A 27,141-nucleotide genomic window follows, 5' to 3' on the forward strand; every position below is an offset into this window, starting at 1 on the left:
CAGGCACCACAAACGGGCAGATTTGTCAAGAGGAATGTTTGCAGAAGCGCTTGCTGCCCTTGCTCTGCTATCACCGTGGTACCAAGCTGTTCTGGCCGGATCTCGCTCCGTGAATTACATTCAACACCGAAGAAGCTTTGAAGAAAAACTGGGAGGAATTGTGTAAGAAAGATGGGCAAAGCCTCGCCCAGGATCTCATGAGCAGTGTTAAGAGAAAAATGTACGAGCATTCAGCTTGGGTGAGGAATCGAACGAATAGGATTCGATCGAAATTTGAATACGCCGTAAACAAGAATGAGAGTGATAGTTTGAAAGGCCGAAAAGTTCTATTAAAATGTTCGAAAATATGAAAACGCAGAGCCGTGATGTCATACTGTTTTCAATTTCTAGGCATCCGGGGATTACAATACTGAATTTGAATGGATAGCCTATAAATAACCATTTGCAATGTTTTTCAATGCTCTTAATCTCAATGCGATGTTTTACGTATGCACTTTTCCTGAATTTGACATCAAATGATAGGTTAATTAATAAAATTACCAAATTTCATTAGCTAAGTGAATTAAAACTATGTTGCAGTTATCGAGCAAGTACTGTAAAATTCAGTGAGACAAAGTCTGACAATCTTTGACAATCAGGATTGCCAGAGATTTACTCAACAAATCTTGTTAACATAATTCAAAATTTGAAGATGGACAAATAAATATTCCATGGCCAACTCGATTAACTGCTGCCCGGTTCAGTGGTTAATTCACGTCACCATGGTTGCACAAGCCCCTTGCGCGACTACTTAGATTGGGAAAGACAAGTTCTGTTGCGTGGTCCAAGTAAGCACTCATACACTACCATGCATACCTACATAGGAAAGAAAAAGGCGTTCATTTCCGCATTGCTTGATCGCTTCGCGCGCTTCGGGAGATTGTCCGTTGCCTTCCATAGCTACCAACCAGCTATACATTAGTTTATTATTTATTTCGCCCGGCGATGAATATTCTAAATTGAAATGTCAAACGGCGCTGTCTGCTTGTTCCCGGTTTGTTAGTGAGTGGGTACACAAGAGATGGGAAATTTCCTGGCTCAAATCTCCGCTGACTTCGATGATGATGACGACGACGCAACAGCTCCGAGTCAGGTTATTCAAGAGATTTTATCGCCTTTATTATCTCACGTCTCTCGGTTTGCCCGTTTCTGGGACTGTTTCCTCCTCCACCACCATCATCCGGAGGCACCTCTTCAAACAGTAACCGACAAACACAGCTCGTTTGCGTCGTCGGTTCGGTTGCCCCTGCCTTATTTCAATAATAAATTTTATTATGTAGGTATGTATGTTATTTAATGCTTTTTCTTCGCTGCTTCTCACAGGCCTGGGCCGGGGCGGTAGTGCCGGTCGGGCTGGTCAACTTACGACGATTCCGGCTGAGAGATAGGTTATGTTTACAAAACCGAACCGAGCGCAGTAAGCGATCTTCCATCGCTGCGAGGCAACGCGTTACGTCAGAGAGAGTGCAGCCAGCGTGGAAGTCATGGCAAGCTGAGTGAGGCATTGTTTCTCACACAGCCGTTTACCCTCTTGGTTGGGCTTGCCTGCTTGGCCTAGTGGACCGTTTTGTATATGGCATAGTAGGCAGGTTACATCATTTTCACTCTTTCTCGTTGCCCGGCCTTTTGCTGGTTCCGCCAAACAGGTCGTGTCACACTTTTTGGGGTGCACATAACGCGCGGCGCGACGCGTTGTCTCTTTCGGTCGCACTGCAAGTCGCCGCGAGAAAGACCCGATGAAGGAAGGAAAGAAAGCAAATCTCGAAAGTCGGTCAAAATTTTAAATTCATAATATGATTAAGTAATAGGCAGGCATTCGCAGCCCGTTTGCCTTGCAACTCGGCTAACCGGTAGGTGCGTCGTCGATTCGATTGCTTACATTTCTGTTCGACTCGCGTGGCTTCCTTTCGCCGACCAGAAAGGCGGACCTCCCGCGGCGTACGACAACTCCACTAAAGTATGTTACGCACGAATCGATGTCCCAATTTACTGCGAAACGTGCGTTATCGAATGCGACACACATGAGTCACAAACGATTCAACTGTACGTCACTTTTTGATGTGACGTGACTACTAGATCTGCGCGCCGATTTACAGCTAACTTGATTACAGGAAGTCGTTGGATTCCGTTCAATCAGAGAAGCGGCAGGTAAGGTTCGTAACGGTAGTGTCTACCTGAACGAGAACAAGTCGCGGCGATAAGCGCGCGTTTGTATTGCTTTAATCGCCGAGTTCCGATGATAAACATCATACCAGCGGCCCATCAGCTGGACGTTTTCTACAAGTCGTCGCTGTTGTCAATCAGGCAGCGTTGCCAGCTTCCAGATTAAATCTGGAGCCGAGATAAAAATCTGCGATGAATTTGTAAGGTTCTCCGGGTTTCTTCCAGTCAAAATTTCCAAAATCATCCAGACTTTTTTTTTAAATCGACTTGGCATCCCGGGCAAGCAGGGCACTGATGGTCTGCCCTGGATAAAGTATGCCTTCGGCGACGGAAGAGTTAACGGCTTTCACCGCGCGCGCTCGTCTCCACCACGCGGTAGGCTCTGCTTTCACCTCTCTCTTCCGGTCCACGCTCGCACTCAGACACAACAACAAATGCACTAGCTCTACCACGGGCTCTTCTACTCATACGTATGGCAGCGTGATGTGCATAGTTGGTATGCACACGGAGAGCTAGACAATTAACGATTCAATGTCATTGCCAATCGATTCAGCGTGCATCCATCCATCCATTTCTTCCATCTCTCAAAGCCTACTTGTTCGGGTGGTGCTTGCTGTCACGTCGCCTACTGAAGCGCCGAAACGGCATTTTTTTACATTTCTCTCAGTTTAGTGGTCGTCGTCCGCCGCCGACTGCGGTTATCGGTTCCGTTTTGATCCTCGGCGGCGATGGGTTTTCCCGTCAGCAAGAAATTTTCGCGCGACAAGAAGAAGCAGGAGAAGAACCCTTTCGGGAGCTTTGAACGTCCGCTCTTTCTCGCGATAATCATTCGTATCGGAACGGAACGAAACGGATTTTTGTGGTTCGACCCGATCCGACCCGAAACCATCACCTTCATCCATTCGGATCGAAGTTACCTTTATCTTGATTGCGAACTCGAACGGAAGACGGAGCTGCGCTTGTTGTCTTGACGACGACGACGACGACGACGATGGTGTTGTTGCCTTTTTAATAATATCCGATCGTAGCTTCCTTCTTTCCGCCCGGATTGCTTCGTTTCCAGTCTTTGTTTTGCTCGATGCACCTTGTTGAATGCCGAAGTCGCCCATCGTCGTCAGTTGGAAAGCGGACGAAGTTAAGATTGTATCGCGGTTTTCTTCCTGCCTGAACCCGTTCGCCCTTTGATCAAATTTGGAAAGGTTTTGAAAATGATGATTGTTAATTTTAAACTACTTTGGTGTTCAGTTTGGTTAAGTTATTCAGACAAACTGATATCTTCACAGTAGTATAGTACTGAGTTATGCCTAAACAACAGATTTTTAGTAAAACTTGATCATCAAAATAGTCTACACGGCCGCTATGAAAAGCATAGATAGCGCCACTGTAGTCTTCACGCTAACTTTAAAGTACCCATTAAATGGGTTTCTAGTACCCATTTTTTTTTTGTTAGTACTGAGGTGTCAGAAAAAGGGTATTATTTATTGACATTAAAAAAGATACAATTTACTCTTCTTGAGGAACGTGTTCCGTCAACAATAATGGGTAAAAAAGCCACTTGTCGTTACTTGGAGCAAAACCTTGACATTTTTTGAAGTGAATTTTATTTCATTTATCAATTGAAAAAAAAAATCATGGTAAGTAGCTATTTTTTGCACATATCATGTATATCTTAGACTAACTTAACTGTTCTTTAAAGCGCAATCCTCGAAAAATCATGAGAAGCGGCAATTTAGAAGCGATTATTCATCCGACGCTGGAGCAGGAAGATACGGAGCAAGTTACGGATGCAGATGCAGACTGAAGAGAAATTAAACGTTTCCATTAGCAATTTATGTATGGTATGATTCAATAAAATGATTTCTCATTAGACCTTATGTGTTGTGTCGCCTGATTTATTTTAAAACTACATTTTAAACCGTTTTTCGTAAGTGCTGGCAAGAGGGAGGTACTTTTTACCCATTTTTGCGAAATCCATGAGGGGTAAATTTTACCCATCTTTTGAAGTTTGTGGCAAATACTCTTTAATGAGTAAACGGCTAATACCCATTAAATGAGTTAAACCACTTTTCTTTGAAATGGGTACGAAAGTACCCATTAATGGGTACTTCAAAGTTAGCGTGTTGAGTGTTTGACAGAACAGCAATGCTGTCACAATGTTAAATGTCATAATAAAAAAAAGCGACAAAGACGAAATAAATACCTTCAAGTCCCTTGCAGTTGCCCAAAATTGTAGTAGCGTCGCTGCCTTGATGCGGTGAGTGCCAAATGAGTTCTCTTCAATGATCCATAATAGGAAGTGGAACATAAAATGGAGCTCATCAGTCAATTGTCGTTGAAGTATCAGATTGAGTTGCGTATCTAGCTCAATACTTCATACTTCGTTAGGAAGCGTAATCTAACAAAAGCGTGAGTCATTCTGTGGTACAATACATTTTAATGAAATCGAAACGATGAGTCTTTGAAAAAACGATAAACCAAAGGCCGTGATCTTGGCCTACTGTCTTCAATCAGAGCAGATGCCGTGCTCAGTGAGTAATTATTTCAATCTCTGATTGTTGTGTTCTCTGAGACCATAATAGGAAGTTATCGTTATGTAGAATTTGATTACTGACAGTCACTGCGTGTGTCCAGCAGCGAGGCACAGTTTCAAGTTGATTTGTTTCCTCGGTGCCTAAATTATGATTTTATGTCGGTTATAAAACTACGATAAAACCTTCAATTTTGCATAGGCAATATGATAAATTCAAAGTTTACTTTCAATTGGCAATTGGATTTGAAAAGTATTGAAAACATTCTAGATTCCATTAGACAGACATCTGGAAAATCTGGAAGCGGATTGTGGAGAGATACCTGTTACTGATTCTCTTTCCCTTGAACATTTTTAATCATAAACTTGATAGCCTATTACCCAAGCATTTTTGTTACGGGCTATTCGTTTTAAAACTCGACACATCTATTTAATTTAAAGTTCTTTCTGTAGCTTAGTCAGGAACTAAAGCAGCAATTTCTAAAAGTGTTGTCAAGAGGCAATCTGAGAAGCGATGCAGCGATTCCTCATGAAGTTTTGTATAAGCATTTGTAGCAAGTTTCAAAGAAATTCGTCTGTTCGTTGTGATTTTCATCTACACTTGATGCCTTCTCAAAAATCTTTTAATAGGACAAATTTATTAAAATTAATCGAAACACGCCTGTTAAAGACGAAATAAAGATCTTCATGTCCCTTGAAGTTGTTCAAAATTTTATGGCACAAAAGGTAATAGAGTAAAATCTAGAATTCCGTAAAAAGTGTACTGCGATCTGTCAAACTTGGGTACCTTTTCCAGTACCAAGGAATCAAATGCAGTACTAGAAGTAGTACCTAATCTGAACCCGAATGGGATGCATCTGGTCATGTAGTCGAGAACTCTAGAATCCATCCAAGTTTTGAATACTTCTTCTTCTTTCTTTATGGCGTTACGTCCCAATTGGGAACATAGCCTGCTTCTCAGATTAGTGTTCTTATGAGCACTTCCACAGTTATTAACTGAGAGCTTTCTTTGCCGCTTGACCATTTTTGCATGTGTATGTTGTGTGGCAGGTACGAAGATACTCTTATGTTCTGGGAATCGAGAAAATTTCCTTTACGAAAAGATCCTCGACCAGCGGGATTCGAACCCACGACCCTCAGCATGGTCATGCTGAATAGCTGCGCGTTTACCGCTATCTTTAATACAGGTAAATCAACTAGAAATTTATAGATGTTCTCAGCGTGACTTCAAAGAATGCTTACAGAGTACTACTTTTTTCAATAGTGAACATTTTGATTGGAAGGAACAGCCCTACAAATAATGCCTTTGTCTTATTTCATTATTTTATCGTAATGTGTAATCTAAACAAGACCATCCATGGGACCTATGGGGGGAAAAGCGACTCAAAAAGGTCATGCGACTTATGATGATTAGGGAAGATGTCTACATCTTTCCTTCTCAGAAAAACAGACAGATCCGTGTTTGCATTTTTTTACATCAGTGGAGGACCGGTCCAAAAACAGGGGACTGTCATTTCCACAGAAGAACTGTCAAATTGCTTCCGAATAGGCCTTTTCATTTGACATGTTCCTGTTTGCATTTGTTTAAAGGGCGAACACGAAATTATTTCGACACATTCAACAGGACATAACTTTTCTACCATTAGGTAAAAATCAACCAAATTTCACACACTTTCTCATTGATGTGTATTGTTTACATGCTGTCAAACTCGAAGTCGTGTTTTTCGATTCAACAAAATTGGAGGTGAACCAACGCGAGCCGAGATAACAAATTCTTTCCAAACACCTGGAATTTCCTGACCTGTCGCACCGGCAGTTGGGAAAAATGTTGAACTTCACCATTCAACCGTCTCCAGATTGTTGTAGCGGTTCCAGGAGCGGTTGGCGTTGGACCACGGTAAAGGAGCTGGCAGAAAACCGGGACCGAAGAACAAAAAGACGGAGGGAAAGGTGAAGCGAATGATTAAAGCAAATCCCAACGTCTCAAGCCGTGATTTGGCTAAAAAGATCGGCATGTCGCAGAGCTATGTCCAGAATGCAAAGAAGAGAGTTGGACTACATACATACAAGGTACAGAACTTCCCAAACCGCGATGAGCGGCAACAATCGACGGCTAAAACTCGGGCACGGAAGCTCTACGAGGAAGATGCTGACAAAATATGGCTGCTGTGTGATGGACGACGAAACGTTTATAAAAGCCGATTTTAAGCAAATTCCGGGGTTGGAGTTATTCATCGGCAAGAGCAAGTTCGATGTGGACGACAAATTTAAGAGGAAGAAAATGTCGAAGTTCGCCTCCAAATATCTCATTTGGCAGGCCATCTGCTCTTACGGACTGAGGAGTGAGCCTTTCGTGGGCACAGTAAATGGCGAGATCTACAAATCTGAGTGCCTCGAGAAGTGCCTTTTGCCGTTCTTGCAGCAGTACGACGAAGCTCCGCTATTTTGGCCAGATTTGGCATCATGCCACTATTCTAAAAGTGTCCTGGAGTGGTATGAGGTCAATTCCGTCCATTCCGAAGGACATGAATCCGCCAAACTGTCCGGAGCTGCGCCCGGTGGAGCAGTACTGGGCAATAATGAAGCGGGAACTTCGGAAGAGCAAGAAGACAGTCAAAGACGAGAAGGACATGTTAAGAAAATGGAAATAAACTGAGAAACTGGTACCGAATGACACTGTAAAGAATTTGATGGAGGGCATCAAGCGAAAACGCCTTAAACACTCAAGGCTCCTTCGATTAGCTTTTCTTTTGATTTTTGAAGTAAATAAAACTACCCTAAAATTTTGTTTTGATTCTAGACATTATAAGAAAATTGGCATGACATTTTCGGTGTCGCAATAATTTCGTGATCACTTTTTACATCGGTGGAGGTCCGGTGCAAACACGAGGCTGTCATTTCCACAGAAGAACTGTCAAAGTGCTTCAAGATCAGCTGATTTGAAACTTCTCGTGAAAAGGCCTATCAGCTAATTTGAAACGTCTCGTGAAAAGACTTGTTGCATTCGCTTCAAAATAAAGAAAGGAACATCGACTCTATGGTTTTTCAGTAAACGACATCAGATGAAATTCAAACGGGCATAGAAAAGGAAAAAGAGATATGACTGTAGTTCACATTATTCTTGGTCCCAATCAGCTGTACTGTAGAACTGTACCTTATTTTCCTAAAGGGTGGTGTTTTTGAGCGTCTTGGTATTTACCTGTAAATAAATGAAAAAGAGAAAAATTAGTCACACTTTTTTAAAAAAAGTTGAGTGTAAAAATTCTATAAATATTTTTTCAAATAATCTGGATATTTTTTGACTTGAATATTTAACATAAAAATAAATTTTTCACCGTGCACCAAAATCAATTGTCAAACGCAAATCAGCGCTCACTTTGTTTTTCGCCCATAAGCCCACAGAACAATTAACAAATTTCAAACATCCCAAATTGGATGATTCACTGCCATTCGACACATCCGCACCATTTAAATGGGCATTAAAAACACAGATCCCAAAATCACAACAAAAATTCCATCAATTTCCTCCACGCCGCCGCCGTGTGATTGATGTTTTGCCCCGTTTCGTCCGTCCGAATAATGTCTACCTACATAGGAGACTTCGGTCGAACTCGGTGTGATTTGTCCGCGCGCGACGGAAAAAAGAAACCACCAACACGCGCTCAACCTAATGGAGGAAACATTCCGCCAAGCAGGAAATCACCCGGTTCACGTTTTCGGGACCGGAATTAATTAGTAGCTATTAATAACGTGCAGCGACTGAGCAGCAGCGATACACCTCTTCCGCGCCTCAGGCCAACGACGACAGCGCGTGTCTACTCGATTTACCTAAGTAGGCGGCCCTATCTACGCTTACTTATAATAAGTTCGCGTAGAGCCAAAGACGAATTGAAGACGTAATAGTCTAGCTCGGAATGGGTGTCACTTCTAGTACTTCAGTCGGTATCCAAGTTTGACAGATCACAGCATTCTAGATGTACCATGAAATTTTGAGCAACAGTAAGGGACTCGAAGGTCTTCATTTCGTCTTTGGTAGATCTATCGACTAGACCACGAAGAATTTTCGCCGGCTTGCGACATCCAATCCGCGAAACACAACCGAAATAATGCGAGCGAGCGTGCCAAATTCGGTATGGTAATTAGGAACCGTTCGTTCGCGGGGGTTTCCGGAGTTGTCCAGTAATGTACGTTTGCGCGCGACCTCGAGTCCTCGATTAGCTAGGTTTGAAATTCGAGTCCCGTCCAGTCCGGCGCAAGGGTCGTTCATTTGTTCGCCGCGTACTTGGATGGGTTTTCTTATGCAAACATACATTTTTTTCTCGTCCATGACTTGCTTGGACGATGATGTTTTGGCATAAACTATGCCTTCAACCTGCGAGAGCCCGATTGCTGCCCCAACGCATCACCATGGAGTTGGAGAGAAGATTGGAACCGGAAATGGCGAATAAAATTTAATATTTCAATTTTCGACCTGCGTTGAGTGCCGTGCTTGGTGGAATTGTGGGAAGACTCCACTCGTCGTCAGCGACAGCACTCGTTAACACTCGGCAAGAATGGGTTGTGTGATTTTGTCTTCGTCCTGTCTTCTTGACAGCAAGCCGTAGTCGTTTATCTTTGTCGAGCATCTTCAAACCGAAGAAGGCAAGGGGACTCAGGTGACGGTTTTCAAGAAATGTCGGTCCGTTTCGGGATGTGCCGTTTTCATGCGTCCTCTGCCTAATTAACTTGTCGGTCCGTTTAAAATAATAACCTTTAACGTTATGTGCATGGGTTTAGAGGAAGAGTTTCAGTCTTAAGAGCCTCAAACGAGGAAAGGGGGTTCAAGCTACTTCGTCGCAAGCGCCTTTAAGTGACAATATAATTTCATTAATTCCAATAAATGATCAAAATGTATCGATTTTTTTGTTTCAGATTGCGAAAGCCGTCTTTCGAAAGCATTGATTGTTATCCAGTGATCAACGCTTACTATGACGAGAATTAGCTCAGCACGTTTTCATGTTTGTGCCGAACATTGGACATTTTGGCGCTCTCCCTTTCGCCGCGTTGCTGATTGGCCCCGGATGTGCCAGAGGAGGGAGAGATCAAAAATCAATTTCCTCAATTTATATCGCCAACCGGATATTACTCTTACTAAATCTATAAATACCGGTCCGGAATGTGACCGGCGGGAGGTGATGGCGCTGGCCGAGGACGACGAGGGCAGGGAAATTGGCAGTGGTATATTTCCGCCTGGCAGAAATCCCCATCCGGAATTGGAGCTCGCTTGGCCGACTACCGGGACCGGACAGACGTATCAGTTGGAACTGGAAGGGGTCACATCGTCGCTCGCCATGTGTATGTATATGAACAAATGGGGTTTCATATCTGACAGCTCGTCGTAGTAGGCGGTTGCGGCGGGTGGATACGGGAAATAGTATAACAGAGGAAAAACACAACCCCGTGAGTCAATATTTTTTCTTCACCGTTAAACGGCCTATCTGCGCTGTTATTATTGTTATGTGTGTACACTTTTTCCTACAACTATTTATAGAGAAAACGGTGATATCGGGCGGGGACTCCTTTTTGCTGAGCACTCCGCTCGCCGCTTTCGGAATCAATATATTTATGAAGCGATTATGGCGAGTACTGTGGCGTGGATCACAACCTCTCCCCTCAGCCACTCCTCGCACTTGTCGCGGTACAGGCAACAGGAAAATGAGCAATTAATTTGCTTTGTGTGGCAGAAATAATTCCTATGATATTAACCCCGGAATTGACAATTTATAGGCCTGGAGCCCGTTTAATTTCCATAACAATACGCGCGCGCGCTCGATAACGACGTAATCCAAAGGGTTTTCTCCGGGCTAGGCTTATCGCAATCGCTGCGCTATAATAGGAAGATGATTAATCAAAGCAAGCGAGAGTGCTAAAGTGCTCGCGCGTTACGTCCCGAGTAACGGTCATCGCAGTAGGCTTCGTCAGAGTCCGTCCCGTCCGTTCGGACGGCGACGACTACTAGGGAACAGGAAATGCATCATACACCGAAACAAACGACAAACGAATGGCAGTGCGAAAAACATGGCGAGCAAATTAAAATTCCTCTTTGTGGCGATGGATGAGCATGAGGATGTTGGATGCATAGAGGTTCTCAACTTTGGCGATTGAGTATGGGTTGACCATAATTTCGGAAACATCACGAATTTTGATCCGAGAAGAGCGTATTGAGTATCAAACTCCTTTCAGTTCGGGATGGAATAAGAATTCAAGAAGTCCTGAAGAGATATTGGAAACTCCGGAGTTTTTTTTTAATTTTGAACGAATTTAGGAAAGAGCCTGAAGAAATTCTCGGTATTCTGAAGAAATACAGAGTGGATTCTTAGAATTTTGAATTTTTCAAACATGTTTTGGAAAGATTTCTAACACTCTAATGTAAATTTGTAACATTCCGAAACGATTGAAGAGATTTCGAAGGGTTTTTGTAGAGATCTTTGGGATTTCCCAGAATTGTCTATCGATTTTAAAGATTCTGAGAGAAGTTCCCGAAATTGGAAAGAGAATATTCGAGTCAATGACGAGATTAGCTTTATTAGATTAATTTTCATTCTGATAACATTTTATGACTTATAGAAGAACTTTTTTTTCTGACGTTCAAAGAGAATGAATCTCCTTGAGAATCTTCTTTGAGTTTCGAAGAGTTGCTGAAAGTATTTATCTGGCGAACGATCGATTATATGATTGTATTTTACATGTCAAGAAAAGCTATTTTTTAAATGAAAGTCTATTTGCAGGACGTTTTGCGATTTCGAAGAGTCCTCGAATCAATATCTTAGTATTTTGAAGATTTTTTTTTAACGATTTCACTAGATTTTCTCGAGATACAGAATGGTTCCTCAAAACTCCTAAAGAATTTATTCAAATCACTATTCTTCATTCTAAAATTTTCTCGGGATTAGGTTGAAAAAAAAATCATTCGTTAAAAGATTAGAAATCAATTTTTCAGGGCTCCGATTAAATGGGATCCAAAGAAATTTGAATGATTAAGAAGTTTATTTTTTATTTTTAGGGATTTATTTGTATTTTGAGGTGGATTGCTCAAGGGATTACGGGATTACGGGATTACGGTAGCATTCTTTGAATTTGAATCTTTGATTCTTTTGACGTTCTGAATAGCTCGAAACTACCGAGGGATGTTGAGGAAAGTTTTGTGACTCTAATAGAATTTTTGAAAATTTTAACGGGTTTCACGAGACTACCGAGTACTTGAATTCGAGAGTACGAAAATATTCCGAAAAGATTTTGGGGATTTTGAAAGAACTTCTTTGAATTGTGAAGCGATTCTGAGAGGATCGCGAGTACGGAATTCTTGGGATTTTCAAAGTATTACTATTAGTTTTTCGATTTTAGAAGGAGTTAAATAGGCGTCAGAAATCACGTTGACTTTTAGAATTCCGAAGAAAATTTCTTGGGTTTTGAAAGGACTTGATTCGAAGGATTCCGAATGTACTTCCGCAATTTCGATCTTAGGAATCTTTCCTTAGATTTTTAAATGAACTATAAAGATTTCTAAGGGATGCGAGGAATTCCGAAAGGAATTCCTTTGGATTTTTAAGAGATTAGGGAGGATTTATTCATTCACGCATTCAGAAGAGCTTCTGGATATGCATTTCGAAGAGATTTTGAGTTGACGTTTCTGTATTCACGAGATTCCTGAAGAGTTCTTAGAACTTGATTCGAAATTGAAGAAATTTTCAGGACTTTGAACATATTTTTGAAATTTCAAAGGATTGGAACAGCTTTTGTACTTTCAGTACTCCGAAGAAATGTTTGGGATTTTTATAGGCAGGGTTTTCCCGGATTTGGGGATTCACAGGAACCAAGTGTTTCTATTTTTTCAATTTTAAGGCAACGTTTTCCAAACAGTTGTTAAAATCTCCACACCTAACGCACAATCTGAATTGAAATTCTGAGATCCTCACGCTAGCTTTGAAAGATAGATTGAAGTTATGAGAATATCAAAGATAAGCGATATGTTTCGCTCTACGAAAACTCTTGTTTTCTAAATGAGAGTTATCAAATCCCAATAATATCACGATTTTATTCGAAGAGTCTCATACTTGTATGACATTTCCAAATCCGTTGTGGTTATCGAAACTCTTGGAAGTCTATGGTTTGCATGAATTCTCTTGTAATTTCTGGAAGATGCGCAATCAGTAGTATCTTTCTGAAATGGTAGCTATGCCTAGAGAACCACTCATTTGAACGAAAAGTTATTAAAATGCCGCTTTTAATACTACACAGCCAAGCATTATATCAGTATCCCTTGGATATAATGCTTTCATGATGAAGAGTTAGAGGGTTGAACACAAAAAGTTGACCTTTTCCGTACTACCTTATGAAATGTATATAGGGTGCAGAGCTACTTGGGCACTTCCATGACTCACTTTGGCATGGGGAGTTTTTATCGGCTGAATTGTCTGAAACTTGGCAAAAAGAACCGCTCTAGTATGACGCATTATGTGACTAAATATGAGCTTCGCAGCTTTCAAAAAACCCCACTGCCGAAGTGAATCCAAATTGCCAAGAATAGGATCCGGCTCCCTAGACAATTATTAAATTATTAATTATTTCAAACGTTGGAAGATGCCTTTATCATAATTTACACCGTTTAAACATAAGGTAGCAAATACTTGAGAATTAGCATCAATCTATAAAAAATTTAATGATTTCCACAGTCACGTGGACAATTCTGATCGCCGCAATGTTTGGGAATCCGTAGAAACGATTTTTCGGAATTCTAAAATGTTCTCGGGATTCAGTAGAGATTACAGATTTCCAGAAGTTCTGAGCAGTATAAGAAATTCTGAAGAAAGTTTTTGGTTTCTGCAGAATTTTCTCTGTATTTCGAAAAGATCCTGAAAGGATTTACAGGGTTTGTAATATTTTGGAAGAAAATTCGATGCGTAAGCCAGTAAAAAGTGCATGCAAATCAAATTGACAGCAAACTACCAGCTTGTAGTCAAAACCTTTGAAAACTAGAAATCTTGGAAGGGAAGAAGCTTTTTTTCCCAAAAGCGCAATTGACTCTGAACACGTTCACGAATCATTTGTGCTTCGTTTACTCGCAAGCACGACGCGAGTAAATCAGCACTCTGATGCTCGCGAGCATTTTGTTTTGTTTCTATTATTTTTATTACTAGAGTAGCGCACTGTATTTGCCTCTTCGTGAGGGAGCAAAAAAAAAAGCTAAGCAGAAAGGCAAAGAAAAATGAGCGAGGAAGATGCGACACAAAGCAATACGGAGGATAGTTCCATCAAAAAAGAGTGCCGTTACAACACCGTGAGGCCTGTTTTGTTCGAGCGGGTCACTCAAGAGTCTTTTGTAGTGTGAGCATAGAAGCAAGAGAGAAAGAGTGTCAGAAAAATTTCTCGTACTTCAATGCAGTCTCAATCAATCCGTTTGTAGTTGTCACGTTTTCTTGTTGTGAATTTTGAGTTCCATTTTTACTGCTCAGAAAAACTTCGAAATCGCCTCAATTTTTCATCGCAGAGGAGTTTCTGTCAAGCCAGATTATAGCAAGCTACAGTATTGTACAGAATAAAATGATCGACTTTGGTAGGCTAGATCTCAGTTGTTTATTTTTTTTTTATTTTTAACAAATATTTTTGAATGATTTTAACAATCACGAGCTCAAAACTTATAATGATTTGAGTAAAGTTAATTTTGGATGCAAAAACATAAACGATATATCTGAATAAGAAATCCCTACACAAAAAAATATTCTCAGCAAACTTGTTAATATTGTCTAGATCTACAACTTTGCCGAAGATACTCCAAAGCTATTCTTTCAACTTTTTGAAGTACGTAAATGATTAAATTCGTCAAAAAATTCACTTCAATCAAACTGTTATTGCTGTTGAATTAGTGTTTGTAAAAACTGTTCAAAAATATGTTGAAATTTGATAACAATGTTGGCGACGAGACTCACGCGATTTTCAAAATGAATCCAGAGTTTCAGAAAAAAAAACTGGGAGGAAAGTTCTTAAACCGATTCCGGCTAATTAAGTATCTATCTATATACGTATTAATTTTACAAAGTTATCACTATAGTGACCGTTTGACCAAAGACGAAATTGAGTCCGTAAGATGCGAGATATAGCATTGTTGCTAGATCAAAACTTAAACAATTAAGAAAATTGTACAGCGTTCAATCAAACAAGAGAACCGAGGGACAGAATTAAGTACTAGAAGTAGTACCCAATTTAAGCCCGATTATGGCGTCATAATTTCGATTGCCGTTGGAAAATTTGAGGCTCTGTATCGTTTAGATTTGTACGGGATTCTGACTTCTATTAGCCTTGTTATGTGCAAATTTTGAGATATAACGAGGGAGAGAGAAATATTGTAGTTTAGAGCCCTATTCGTAAAAAAATCGAAATGATATTAGCCCCGAACAGGGGTTGAATTCTGAGAAAATTGAGAGCATCTCTCGCTTATTGCTTTCTGTAGCAATCATGATCCGCAGTACATCATGAGAGTCTGTTTATCGTCTACTGCTACAACTTTAATTATATCGGGGGGATAACAGTGGTTTATAATCCACCCAACTAAACAAACTCTAAACTTGGGGGGGCACTATATTGCTGTAGGATGTAAAACATCTACCCCCCAATGTTAAATAAGCGAAAAAATTGGGTTTTATCATCGTTCTTTCTCTTTGAGGCTCTCCTTCGCTGCTGCTATTTATCGAGCTGGTTACAACTTGCGAAACATTGCCGATCATGGACCGATACAGATGGGATATTTGTTTCGCTTTCTCTGATCGTGCTTCGAAATCAACTGAGAACGAATTCTGTAAGGCCGTGAGCTAATATAAGTGAACTTAAAATGTTCAAAAATTATTGCAACTAATTGAAACTTTTGCTCTAAACTAAATAAACCTTAAAATCAACATTTGTAGTAAAAAAAATCCACTAATTTCTTACGCAACATACTTGAATGCCACGCGCGCTGATTGAGAACCACTGCCGAAGTCTCAACCAAAACGGTCACGGAGACGGTTGTTACACACCGCGGCCCACGGGCAATGAGTCGGAAAAATACCCCAAAAAACGCAAAACAAAACAAAACACCGTCGGTCGTCTTCATGGTCTCATCGCAATCCGACCGTCGTCGTCGTCGTCGTCGGTGTACGCGAAGATGCGATGCGAACGTTAGACACATTCTGTCGAGGTCAAATTGCAAATAAGTTATTTCCGGCTTCACGTACGGCGAAAAGAGTAGTGTGTGGACGACGACGCACCGAGCAGTCGCGTACGAAGATTTACGTGAGACATACGAGGAGAATACAACGGCAAGACACTATACACCTTAGCAGGCGGTGAACGGATACCGAGAAGCAACGATACAAAGCGAGCGAATATGTCTCTGTTTTTGTGCTGCTCTTTCGCGAGGGGGGTTGACTCAGCTGTTGCGCTCCCCTTTAAAGAAGGGGGTAAGTGCCTCTATTCTACGAAACGATACACACAATACCCTCCCCGAAAAGCACAACAACCGCTCGCACTGTCCCGTCATTGCATTCGGGCTCCCGCGCGCTCAGCAGAGTCGACTTCGTAGCGCGTGTGTGAGTTTCCGGACGAGAGTTCGCGCCTCGCTGGGTTCGCACAGCAAGCAGTAGGTAAGGCGCGCGCGGAGAGTCGATCGGCGAGAGTGTCTTATTCCGAGAGACGTTTCCGCGCGCGCGAGAATTTCAGCAAAAAAAAAAACGGTACAATCCGACCGCGATGTGATGCTGACGATGACGGACGACGGTCGATGATGATCGACATAAAGCTAAATACCGGTACTGATGGTCGTAGTTGGCGGTGGCGATGACAGAACGGAGTGGATGTAGCCAGGATTTTCACCGTGGGGATGGTGTGCGAACGACCTGAAAGGCATTAGTCACCAATCTCTAAATAAAAATGGAATGGTTTACAATACAACGTTTGCCAGGAAAACTAATTTATTACACTGCGGAACACGTTTTTGTCTCAAGCATTAAAACACCGCTATTTACTTAATTAAGGGTTGCTGAATCCATTGCCGTTTTCAAAAATATCATAGCACGACTAGTTTTTGAGATATTGAATTAGATCACAAAAAAGTTATATAAATCATATTTTGAATTTCATGCAAACATCAATTAAACCAGTGTTTTATACAACTTTGGCGACCTGTAACTAAAAATTGTGACGTGCTAGGACATTTCTGAGAACGGTATCAGATTCAGCGACCTCAAATCTATTAGAGACACATAATGTAATCCTTGAGACACGCAAAAATGTCGTTTTTGTTACGCTGTGTTATGAAATGCGATTATTATTCAATTTATCGACTAGGCACCAGATTCAGTCGACGGTTTTGGATGAATTGTAAGAAGTCTAAAAATTTAACGGTGGTGAATCTTCTCCAGTGTTTCTTTCAGTAATAACTCCTGAATATCGACAGGCATCCTGCAAAGAGTGCTTCGTGAGATTCCTCGATGGATTTCGTTGGATTTTATGGGATTTTTTTTAGTTTTTTTCCGGGAACATGGACCTTTTTAAGACAATAATTCCAAGGTTTTGCTTTTAAAACCACAAGCAATCACTCCAAATTTTTCCATGAATTTTAGAAAAGATTCCCTCATAAAATTCTTCAAGGATTTTCCCAGTAATTTTTCAAACATTGCTCAGAGCTTCCGTCGGAGAGTTCCATTGAAGACACACCTGTTCCAGGAATTTCTTAACAGATACTTGAAGGTTACTCTTAGGATTATTTCTGGAATATTGCCTATTTGTTTCAATTGAAGAAGCAAATTTTTCAAAACTCATCTAACACCTATATTTAACTATTCTTGGTATGTTTCATTAGACATTACTCCTGATATATTCATCCCAGATTCTGACTTAAGTCACTCCACGAATTCCGAATCAGATCCTTTTCCTGAGGGATTTCTCAGTAGGTTTTTAATTCAATAAGTTCAAGGATTTATCTATACGTTAGTACAAACATAATTTTCAAAATATTGAACTGTTTTTTTTTTCAGAATTAACATCGGAAGGCCCTAATCGTCAAACACTTCGCCCAGGACAATCAATTTGTTTCAAATATTTATTCAATCATTTCTTCAGGAATAGCTAGAGAAAATCCTCCATGATACTAACAGTAATTTCATCAGAAGATACACTTGTGATTCATTTAGGCATACTTCCGGAAATCAGTAATTTATCCTGAAATTTCTAAATGTATAAATTTCTCAGAAGTTTCTTCAAAAAGTTACTATAACATTACTCAAAAATGTTGGTATAAATCTTGGAAGGAATCAAGACAAAATACTTGAAGAGATATCTGAAAAAAAAAACTCCTGAATAAAACAACTAACGAATATCCTAAAATACTTACTTGATAAACTTTTTGAAGATTTTTGTTTGGCATCCAGACTCATAAAATCAGAGGGAAAACTGGTATTTTCTACTTTGTCCAACGTTTCGGTGCAATGTATTTTTCCTTTTTTTAGGATAATAGAGTTCTGTTTGTTTTCTTTGATTTTATGAGACTGTTTACCAAACCAATGCAACTGAAATTATCAACAGTCGATAAATCAAGCTTTTTAAGGACTAGTCAGAAAACATTCTCAGATGAGACGCTTAGAAAAAATTATGGTTGAATCAATGGGAATCCGCTAGCAAAACGCTTGCTGGAACCACTTTTGGAATTCTTTGGTTTAAAGTCTCATATAATTTCTGATAAAGTACGACCGAAAAAAAAAATTACGAAGTATCTACTAGTAGTAGTACTTTCTGAAAAAATCCCTGAGCGAATTTCTAGGGAAGAATTATGCAGGAAGCTTGCATGAGTTCAAGAATGTTGGGAAAAACTGACTGAATGGTTCTTAGTGAAATTCCATGTAGAATCCTTAAAAGTTTCTAGCAGAAATGCTTGAAAAGTTTTCGAAAGAAGTCTACATGAAAATTTTAACGAATTTCTAGAATACGAATTCGAAATGCTATGACACATTAAGGAGTTGTCTTAAGAGGAACTACAGGGGGCTGCTGAGGGTAGTAATACTCATTATAGACCCATCTCGACTTGATAGTCAATAAAAATTTTAATCATTTGCACTTATTTTTTCCACTTCTAAAGCTAAATATGCTGCTTCGCCCAAGAAGATTGAAGAAATTTTTTTGGCCAAGCGGGTCAAGTAATTTTCCACAGAGAGCTCCATTTGAAATGACGTTTTCTCTCAACTGCGTACTGCTTTCAGAGAAAAATTATTCTCTTGCTCATTTGCTTTAAGTAATTTCCCACGCATCGAGATAGGAGATAACTCTTATTTTCTTATTTTTTACTTTTTAGCCTTAAACACGAATCGCCTGAATTTTCCTGACTGGTAACGTAGACTTCAGTAATTTGTGGTTACAAATATTATTGATAGCATTTTAGAAGTAAATAATGGGGAAACACATGTAATTACTTGAAATTTATTCAAAAAAATCTGGGTTAAAAAAGGGTTTTCAAATCTTTTGTGTAGAAAACTATTGGATTAGGCGGCAGCTCCTGTGTGTCTGCATCCGGGTTTCACTGACAAATTCAACAACACAATTTACTCATTTTGACATTTTGAAACTTTTGAATACAGGTAAAATAATGAGTTATTCCAATATACAAACAATTTCAAAGACCAACGACGGAAATCATCACACACAGTTTTTATCATTGTGCGCCACACATAACTTTAGTTTTTAACATAAATTCAGCTAACAATTTTTTTAAACGCCTTCTATTTTCAGTCATTTTTTTCTGTTTTTTTATCGACTGCTTGGCTGTGCAAATCTCGGTTAGAATAAGTCAAGATTTGGCATTCTAAATTAAGTATAATCCGTTTTTCGAAATAGACTTCAAACGTTGGAATAAAACCTTAAAAAATTACAGTAAAATCTACTTTTTTCTGATTTTTTTCAAAATTAGAGCAAATTTCTACCATATTTCATTATATAATGATATGATATTACCTTTTTACTTTATATAGCAGTAAAAAAAGAGTGGTTTCATTATTATTATTTGAATATGGATTTATAAATGGTGTTTTGCCCTTGGTTAGATCATAGTTAAGACAGGAGTGGTAACATTTTCAGGATTTTACATGTATTTATTTTTGAAGTCTTGGGTTGGCTAAAATTGTATTCTCAGAAATGTTTCAGACTTATAAAATTTTTCTGCAACTCAACAGATTTTAAATAAATATAAGAATTGATGATGTTAGAAAATTTATGAATATGACAGTTCTTCCAAGACTCTTTTATAGATACGCAAGCCAAGAACATTTTTAATCGCATTTTAAGTACTACACCAGTAATCTTAACAATTTTTGATAACTTATGATAAGATATTCATCAAAAGTTCAATAAAGTAAGAGTAAAACATTCCAATATTTTAACTACATATCAGGAAGGCGATTCTAAAATATATTGATTTCAAGGGGGCGAAGGCCCAACTAGTTTGGGAAACACTGCCCTAGACCTACAAAATAATATTTTACAACAAGCTTTGTTAAAATTTCTGATAAGCTTATCCAGAAAGAATTACAGAAGGTGAATAAGTCTAACTTTTGAAGGAATTTGTAGAAATTGTCTATGAGTAGTTTTCTTGAAGTTATCTCTATACAATTTAATTATGAATCATAATTTTCATTGCATCACAATTAAAAAAACAAACTTTGCATGAAAGAAACCATTGGAGGGACTCTAATAGTAAGAGAGTTAATCAAGACAGAATCCAACTTGAATCACAAGGAAAAATTTCATAGAAACATCTCAGAATATCATTTGAAAAAAGGATGCATTTAACAAGGAATGAAAAAAAAAATCTTAGATTGATTTCCAGAAAAAAATGCCTCGAAAAAATTTGGTTATGCCTGGAAGAGTTTGAGAGGAAATGCCTGATGAAATTTTCTTCAGAATATATTAAAAATTCAGGGAGGTACCATTAGTGAAATTGTTAGGCGAATACTTAGAGGAAGTCTTCAAAAATATTAATGTGTAGTCAAGGAACATTTGCAAAAATAAATGCTCAGGAGATTTGCAAAATAATTTACTCTGCCTGTTGGAAGAAAATTTAGTCAAAAATTTCTGGATGAGTTTGTAGAGTAATTCATTGGAAAATTTTCTTTTAAAATTTCAGGAAAATCTTCAGAACAATTCATGGTCTGGAAGAATCGTTAGAAAAATTCCAATGAAATTACTTAGATCTCTCTGAAAAATGTTCAGGAAAAACTGCTTGCCTAATTCTTGGGAGAATGCCTGGAAAAAATTGAGACGAATATGGTGAACTATTACTTGATAATATTTTGAGGCCGATTTCTTGCAAGACCCGTAGCAAATGCTAAATGAAATCTATGAATGATGTTATGGCAAAGGCTAATTTTTAGTTTGACTCCAAGAAATGCATTATGCCCCCCTCCGGCTACGTTCATGCAAATCAGGGTAGGCGAGAAACGCGACAAACTATTCTCCGCAGCCCAAACCAATGCGAGAAACGGCCTCCTTAGTTCGGAGGGTTCCTCCAGAGTCGGAGATGTTTCTTGGAGCCCTCCGCGCCGGTTGGGTGCAAAAAAGGGGGATTTTTACGTAAGAGAACTGGAAGCAACAAAACAAGGAAACTCGCGTTTTGCAATGGTTTGTTGGGAGCTGCTAAAGACACACGGATATTAGAGCGTCGCCGTCGTCGTCGTTTCGTTGGGTGGCGTGTGTGCCATACCATTTACGCTGACGCGTGGTGGAAGGTGGACGCCTGAAGAGGAAGCGTGGTGGAGCAAAGCAACCAAGCAAGCCGCGCGAAACAGTACGAAGGCGGAAGCTTCGCGCTGGGAGAATGAATAATATACTTTTGAATTAGCAAATTCGCTTTATTGAACTGAAGTGCTCGTCAACGTCGTCGTCGTCGTCGTCGTTGGTCGTATGAGTGTCCTGTTGATGTTTTTATTTTCTACTCTATGGGTTTTAATGTGGTGGTGGTTGTGGGGTGGTGTAGAAGAAGACGACCAGCCCAGCCATAACACAACCGCCGCACCGCAAGCAGGAAAGAATCGAAATCCAGGAAGAGAATGGTATCACCTACCTACAGTGTGCGCGGAAAAAGGCGAACGATTAGCACGGATTACGACGGTGTGGGTTGTTGGAGGACCAATAAGGAACTTTGTTCTTGCGGTGGATCCGTGGGGTTAACGGTTTTAGTTCTGTTTCCGGGAATGTTTGACCAAAGTTATGCATACGGCTTCTATGATCATTTTGTTTAAAAAAAATATGATCATAGAAGCCTGGTGATAACATCAAACTGGATAGACAAAATCACAAAATAGGCCTTTTCATGTGACAGGTCCGTCTATGCATTTGTTTACATCGGTGGAGGACCGGTGCATACACGAGGATGTCATTTTCATAGAAGAACTGTCAAAGAGCTTCCCGATCAGCTGTTTTGGAACGTCATGTGAATAGGCCTATGGGGCACTGCATTGTTTTGATTTTGCATGGGTTTTTGACACTTACTGGCCTTGTTTACAAATTTTGTGAAGGGGTGAAAGAGAGAGAATGATTTTTTGTGCAGAGCCCCTATAGTGGTTACCTGGGAGGGAGGCACCGATACTACACACGAAATATAGAACAACGTTTGTTTGAACTGCAAGATAACTCCAGCTTGCCAACAACAATCAAGGCAGGCTTGGGGAAAACCTCTAGTTTTCTTTTGTTGTGTACTTTTGATCTTTCCTGACAAACATGGAAAAAGGGCCACAGTTTTCTATGCACTAAATATTAATTTTCATTGGAAAAAGTAAAACGATGCGTTTTCAATGCTTTATATTCAATCAGTTGAAAGGTGCTCACGTGACATTACTTGTATTATGTGCATGAATTTATTTTCATTCAATTTTTGACACTTTTGATGAAATGTAAAAATGCGTTTTAATCAGTTACGCGCTTTTTCCATGTTATTCCAATGTTTGAGATCTGGGCTCACAGTGACAGTTCGTGACAGCGGAATCTCGGCTCACTATGACGTACAGAAATTTTGTATTGGTTTCTCCCTCCCAGGTGGTTACCACGCTCAATGGTATGGGTGCCCTAGTGTAGATGTAGTTGTAAACCTTAGAGGAAAACAATATGCACTCTGTCTCGAAAAACACCCAGAATACGGGTGTGAATTTTTCAAATTGGGTAATATTTCCATATGGATTTTGATGAGTCTGGAAAGCGTGTGCAAGTTTCTTTGAGGAAAACAAAAACAAACTGTGTATGACGAGCGTATGTTCAAATGTCACTAAGCTCTATGCATTTTTTGTTTACTAGGCTACTGCGATGCTTCAACCAATCTTCATTTAATTTGTTTCGAATCTTGATGAAATATTTTTTACTGGAATGTGGAAAGGTAGAAAGTTGTACTCAATAGTCTTCCAAGATAGCTTTATAACACGTCAGTGATGTAATTCTGAAAGCCAGAAGAACATACAATTTGACGTAAAAGATTCGTAGGCAATCAATAGTCTCAAATTTATTTTAAATTGACGAAGTATAGACGAAAAACCAAGGCTCGATTGAAGCCTTCTGTACAAATCGTTTATCATCATTCTATACTAAATAGATGATGGAAAGTAAAACGAGAATCAAGAATAGTTTCGATTGAATTATTTTTTGACTGTAAGTTTCCACCGAAATGATACAGTATCAACTGGAATTGATCGGTGCATTTAATGAAGTAAGACATTTTAATTTTAGTCACGCGATTCGCTTAGTTGCAAATTTTTAGCATTTTTGAATAGCTTCTGTTCCATGGACCTCGTTCAGTTCCTCCGAACTTCGGTGCACTGTGTCGGAAAACTGAAGTTTATTAAGGGATCTAGAACCCGAGAAACCATCTAGCACTTTAATTCGTCTTTTTGGCCTTATACTGCTATTATACAGCTTTTTATTGGTCGTATAATAGCTCTATAAGACCAAAAGGCGAATTAGCGGGCTAGTGGTTACTTGGGAAGTTTCTCCTGGAGTGCAAGATTCATTTCTTCAGAACCTTAGAACCAAAAATGACAGAATTCTGAAGATGTTGCCAAAATTTCGGCTGTTTTGTTATACAGATATTGATATTTTGAAGTTCTAATGAACCAAGTGTAAATTACGAAGAAATCTTTGATAGATTGTTGGAACTCAAAAGTGTTTGTCTGAATAATTGAGTTTTTTTTCTCGGTTTTTGAACAGTTTCGCATAAATGATATTTTATAGCTAACGGTGAATTAGTTCGACAACATCGTTGTGACGACCAGCTTCAAAATACTACGCTGATAAAAAAAAATCCGGTGAGATCTTTTCATGATGAATTGTGTTATTTGATTATATTCCCAGTGGTATATGCATTTTCGGCGACTTTTTTGACCAAATTATTATGTATAACATCGGTAATTTCTAATTTGTCTGTTAAAATCTGACATTCTCTTCACATTTTAGACTTTCCTCAGAAATTTAACGGAGTTTATACTGAAGTTTCACTGATTTCGTCGAAATCATAAGAGGTATTGACTAATTTAAAACAATCTTGAAGTTTTCACCATAATTTCTCAACACCTTGAGGCAAATTCAAGGAAGCCAAGAAAAGGCCACCTTGCCTAAAATATCATGGGTCTCTCTTTCCTTCTCTATGATTCAACACGCTAAAAACGCAGGGCTCTTTACAGCATGGGAAAAGTAGCAACTCCTGTTTAGTTTTTTGCTGGTAATGAAATATGACTGTTTCAAGAGTTTGAAATTGTGACTGTGTCGTGAATCATGACTCGTGATTGCTGATTTGAGGAATAACTCTGTGCGTTCCTTAATTAACCTTTTTATGATCGACCATGTTTTATGTTAGGTTATGGGCCCACACATGGTTTATCTGATTGCACAGGAACTGAACGGAAGAAGCTCAAGGGATAGCTTGCAATTTTGAGTAAAGTACTAAGAGAAATGCCGAAATGTTCGTAAAAACACGTTTCTATTTTTATTATCAAATTTCATTTGGACGTAACTCAGCATTTCATCAGCTGGCAAACGTCCATCCATTCTACCGCTGAAAATCACAAATTATTGTTTAAAATTCGAATCACGTCGATGATACATTGGTCACACATTTGTATTCTCGGGAATCGACCAGTTTTTTTTCCGGCCAAATCCCAAACAAGAATCGATTACGAATGGGTGCCGTTTGTGCGGTCTCATCGTCACTTGTTGTTATGCGTCATTGGTGGCAGAAGTTCTGATGGTTTTTGTTTTCTACGACAAATCAAAGATTTGACATTCCGGCAAAGGTGGTTGGTTGATGATGATTCTGCCATCGTATGTAGATGGGCGTGTATAATGATATCATCATTAGCGAGTAGTTAGAACGCAGGCAAACGGATGTAACACTTGGAATGATTCCCTTTAAAATGCTTCGTGCAAGAGTGCCTGCAGAAGGCGCTAGTGTGAAACGTCAAATACGAAGAAAAGCGATACGCGCGCCTCTGGTTGTGAGAAAATTAGAAGTGATCGTTTGAATCGTGGTTGATGAGAATTTCGTCAGTGTTAAACGTCCGTTCGTCTGTGGTTAGAATTTCTCGTCGCTCGTCGTCGTCGTCTTGGTCGTTGTTGGAAAAGATGAGAACTCTATGAATACTAATTATATGGCCTACTGTGGTGGGGTCGGCCAGGCATGAGGCGCGGTAATGTACCGCTCGCCACACATGTGTCTCAAAGCGGGGACAAAGCAGGCCGAGGACGGACGAGCGCGAGCGAGCGAGTGAAGAATGCAGACACGGAAATATGAGTCGCGCAGTTTGCGGTGTGATGGCTTAAAAATAACCGCTCGTAAGAACCGGACTGGAAAATTCAGATGATTCACGTTCTGGCTCGGCTCGAAGGAACATACAGAGATCTCTCTGAATGTGTTGAACCTCTTTTTTTTTTCGCCATGTTTGAATACAGCGCGCAACAGGAAGTGCACTCAGCGGCGGAGAACGAGTTCGAGCGGTTAATGTGTGTGCCTTCTGAGGCGGATGGCAGGGCTGGTAGCAGGATTCTTTTCAGAGACTATTTTAGTACAAGTCTCTAAAAAGTCCTCGTGCTAAACTCTATAGGTTCCCGAGGAAACTCCAGAGACTCTATTCCACAGGTTCTTCAGGAATTTCTCCTAAGATTTTTCGAGGAAAAGTTTCGGGAATCCTTTTCAGGGATTTCGCTAAAGATTTCTTCTGAAATACATTCAGGAACTATTTCAGAGATTTAGAAGAATTCCTTGAGAATTTGCTCAAGGAAAATCTTGAGTACATAAACGCTACTAATGAACACACTATTTTCGATTCCAGTAGACCACAATTTGAAATCGGTATAACTTGGGGTCATCAGTAAAGTAGTTCTGGAAGTGGAGCACTATCTGATGGTACTTCATTCTATTCGAAATTCAACCACTAGGTGGCACTAGAGCGCAAGAAACTTTTACTATTGTTTTGCAGATATCTCAGGAAAAGTTGGTTAGTAACTTAAGAGCTGTCATTGTTAGAGCTTGTTGATTTAATATTTTGACACCAGGCGTCGCTAGTGAGCATGAATCTTTTGTTTTGCAGATATCTCAGGAGCAGTGTTACTCAGACTCATTTCCCCGAAAATAACATTTTCCGAACTACGAAGCCACGAATTACTACAACCATGCTCTATCCTCCTAAGATAGAAAAGCAGATGGTTAAGCTTGAGTACTGCACACAAAATCGATCATTTTTGATCCCAGAGAGTCACAATTCAAGTTTCGGTGAAATTAAATGAGTGAGTGAGTGAGTGCGAATCATTTCACCGAAACTTGAATTGCGGCCCACCGAGATCGAAACTGTCGGATCCCATGGGCAACACTCAAGCCCAACCACCTCCATGGAGGGGGAGGAATACAACGCACAGTTATAACAGTTCATGGCTTAATAATTCGAATTTCGGGGAAATGAGTCTGGTCAACACTGCTCAGGAGCCTGATTACTTGGAAAGATGGCGTCTTCGGTAAAGTTGTTCAGTAGCTCAATTGTTTTAGCCAATTTCAAATTCCAAGGCTTACTGAAATCGTTTACTAATGCATTTACATCAGCCAATATCTCAAAAATTAGACGTGCTATGTTGTTTTCGGAAACGACAATAAATTCAGCGATCCTAAATTAAGTAAATATCTGTACTTTGGTAGTTAGAACAAAAAAAATAATAAAAATAACGTTGTTTAATTTCTGAAAAATTTACATGATATTTGTCTGGAGACATCCGAGGGAAAATACTCGGAAAACACCATAGAAAACTCTCTTGGGAAGGAATCCTTCCTTCTTTTAGGAGGAATATGTCTAGTAATTCCTGAAATTGAGTGCAATTCCTGGTCGAAATCA

General features: G+C 39.6%; 2 protein-coding genes across 3 annotated transcripts in view; one reads left to right on the top strand and one right to left on the bottom strand.

The window, feature by feature from the left end:
- Window positions 1-10,183, top strand: part of LOC5573456 (zinc finger protein 14) — a 79,383-nt gene extending 69,200 nt beyond the window's left edge. The window contains exon 4 of one of the 2 annotated variants that reach the window (XM_021847977.1): window positions 9,641-10,182. The gene's annotated coding sequence lies outside the window, so the exon portion shown is untranslated. Of the gene's footprint in view, window positions 1-9,640 lie in introns of both variants that reach the window. The other variant, XM_021847980.1, reaches the window with a different exon arrangement.
- The window catches only part of LOC5573444 (ets DNA-binding protein pokkuri), a 71,972-nt gene that overhangs the window by 15,688 nt on the left and 29,143 nt on the right, over window positions 1-27,141 (bottom strand). The gene's annotated exons all lie outside the window — the stretch shown is intronic.

This window comes from Aedes aegypti, chromosome 2 (assembly GCF_002204515.2).
Source record: "Aedes aegypti strain LVP_AGWG chromosome 2, AaegL5.0 Primary Assembly, whole genome shotgun sequence".
NCBI lineage: Eukaryota > Metazoa > Arthropoda > Insecta > Diptera > Culicidae > Aedes > Aedes aegypti.